The sequence below is a fragment of the Callorhinus ursinus genome, unplaced genomic scaffold (assembly GCF_003265705.2).
Source record: "Callorhinus ursinus isolate GAN/ISIS: 27379988/994484 unplaced genomic scaffold, GSC_fseal_2.0 scaffold52, whole genome shotgun sequence".
NCBI lineage: Eukaryota > Metazoa > Chordata > Mammalia > Carnivora > Otariidae > Callorhinus > Callorhinus ursinus.
This window is the reverse complement of record NW_027397114.1, coordinates 4,168,838-4,171,765: the sequence shown is the minus strand read 5'-3', so window position 1 is coordinate 4,171,765 and position 2,928 is coordinate 4,168,838. Positions and strand designations below refer to the sequence as shown.

The following is a 2,928-nucleotide window of genomic DNA, read 5'->3' as shown; positions in this document are numbered from 1 at the left end:
TATTTTATTTAAAGATTTTACTTATTCATTTGACAGAGACAGAGAGAGAGAGAGAGAGGGAATGAGCAAGGGCAGAAGCAGAGAGAGAGAGAGAGAAGCTGGCTCCCTGCCGAGCAGGGAGCCCGATGTGGGTCTCAATCCCAGGAGCCCGGGATCATGACCTGAGCCGAAGGCAGACACTTAACCGACTGAGCCACCCAGGCGCCCCTAGCCTGAATTTTTAAAAGAAGCCCTCAAGACACCGTCTTTGGGGTGATCCGTGGTGGACGTTTAGAGGGCAGCTGTCCTGCGGCTTGCGCGCCCAGGACCACCTCCTGTGGAAGCCTGAGCCGGCTGTGTAGCTTTCTCCCTTTGTCTCATAACCATGTCCACCAACGAGAATGCTAATTCACCAGCTGCTCGCCTTAACAGATTCAAGAACAAGGGGAAAGACAGTACAGAAATGAGGCGGCGCCTAATAGAAGTTAATGTGGAGCTAAGGAAAGCTAAGAAGGATGACCAGATGCTGAAAAGGAGAAACGTAAGCTCGTTTCCTGATGATGCTACCTCTCCACTACAGGAAAACCGCAACAACCAGGGCACTGTAAATTGGTCTGTTGATGACATTGTCAAAGGCATAAATAGTAACAATTTGGAAAGCCAGCTCCAGGCTACTCAAGCTGCTAGGAAACTGCTTTCTAGGGAAAAACAGCCCCCCATAGACAACATAATCCGGGCTGGTTTGATTCCAAAATTTGTGTCCTTGGGCAGAACTGATTGTAGTCCCATTCAGTTTGAATCTGCTTGGGCTCTCACTAACATTGCTTCTGGGACGTCAGAACAGACCAAGGCTGTGGTAGATGGAGGTGCTATCCCAGCATTCATTTCTCTGTTGGCATCTTCCCATGCCCACATCAGTGAACAAGCTGTATGGGCTCTAGGAAACATTGCAGGTGATGGTTCAGTTTTTCGAGACTTGATTATCAAGTATGGTGCAGTTGACCCACTATTGGCTCTCCTTGCAGTTCCTGATATGTCATCTTTAGCATGTGGTTTCTTACGTAACCTTACTTGGACACTTTCAAACCTTTGTCGCAACAAGAATCCTGCACCCCCATTAGATGCTGTTATTCTTCCTACCTTAGTTTGTCTCCTGCATCATGATGATCCAGAAGTATTGGCAGATACCTGCTGGGCCATTTCCTACCTTACTGATGGTTCAAATGAATGGATTGAAATGGTTGTGAAAACAGGAGTTGTGCCCCAGCTTGTGAAGCTTCTAGGAGCTACTGAATTGCCCATTGTGACTCCTGCACTAAGAGCCATAGGAAATATCGTTACTGGGACAGATGAACAGACTCGGGTTGTAATAGATGCAGGAGCACTTGCTGTTTTTCCCAGCCTCCTAACGAACCCCAAAACTAATATTCAGAAGGAAGCTACGTGGACAATGTCAAACATTACAGCTGGTTGCCAGGACCAGATACAGCAAGTTGTGAATCATGGATTAGTCCCATTCCTCGTTGGTGTTCTCTCTAAGGCAGACTTTAAGACACAAAAGGAAGCTGTCTGGGCTGTGACCAACTATACAAGTGGTGGGACAGTCGAACAGATTATATACCTCGTTCATTGTGGCATAATAGAACCACTGATGAACCTCTTAACTGCAAAAGACACCAAAATTATTCTGGTTATTCTGGATGCCATTTCAAACATCTTTCAGGCTGCTGAGAAACTAGGTGAAACCGAGAAACTTAGTATAATGATTGAAGAATGTGGAGGTTTGGACAAAATTGAAGCTCTACAAAACCATGAACATGAGTCTGTGTACAAAGCTTCATTAAACTTGATTGAGAAGTATTTCTCTGTAGAGGAAGAGGAAGATCAGAATGTTGTGCCAGAAACTACCTCTGAAGGCTATACGTTCCAAGTTCAGGATGGCACTCCCGGGACTTTTAACTTTTAGACTGTACAGCTGAGGCAGAAAGTGGTTTGTTGTGTACTCTGTTTGGTAGAAGTTTGTCTTACTGTTTCTCTACTAAGAACTCTTTTTAAATGTGTTTTGTTATTGTAGCACTTTTTACAACAAAACTCTACTTGACCAGTTCCAAACTGTACAACCTGTATGAAGCTCCTCCTCAGTGGGTTTCTTATTTCTATGTAGAATCTCCTCTCTTGCAGTGTCCTGTAAATAAAGATTAAATTCCACTCTTTTCTTAAAAAAAAAATAAAAGAAGCCCTCAAGTCAAGGTTCTCCCTTACTTTACTATGAAAAGCCCCAGTAATATGAAGCCTACAGCAAGCAAACACATAACAACGTGACAGGTATGGAAAATCAGTAGGAGGAGAAAGGGTGGGTGTTTTGAAATCAAACCAACCCTTTATGGTGTGTTGGGAAAGTCCCTGGCCCGGAGTCAGGAGATCTGTGTTCTAGCTCCAGCTGTGTAGACTGCGGGCAAGTTGCTTAAATTCTCTGGGTCTCGGGGTTCCCCCACTGTAACTAGAAGACGTGGGGTCTGGACAGTTCCTGAGATTCTCTCCAGCTCTGGTCCTCAGTGCTTCTCAGGTTCAAGAGGAGGCTGGAGTGAAAGGATTTGGTGCTCCACTCTTCTCTCATTGTGTGTGTCACCCTGGCAGGGCATGCCTCCTTCCTGCTGGATTAATTTTATTTGTGAAGGGTCTATGAAGCATGGCAAAGCCTTTGATTCACATGAATTCGTTGCAAGAAGAAGTATGTAGTTTGCAGCTGTAGGAAATATAAGGACACTGCTAAACCAGGGAAAGAGGGATTTGCACTCTACTGCAATGTTGGTTGACGTCTCCATCTGTGCAAGGGATTAGCTAATGATTTGCTTCCAGGAGTCAGAATTTGCCCATCCCCTATGCAATAGTGGTAACTCAGCAGAGAAATGTGCACCACATCCTAGAATTATAGTCTGCAGAAACCAC

At 45.0% G+C, this 2,928-nt stretch overlaps 1 pseudogene; it reads left to right on the top strand.

Moving 5' to 3' along the window:
- Positions 1–316: 316 nt before the first annotated feature.
- Positions 317–1,946, top strand: LOC112814138 (importin subunit alpha-1 pseudogene; annotated as a pseudogene).
- The last annotated feature ends 982 nt before the right edge of the window (positions 1,947–2,928 follow it).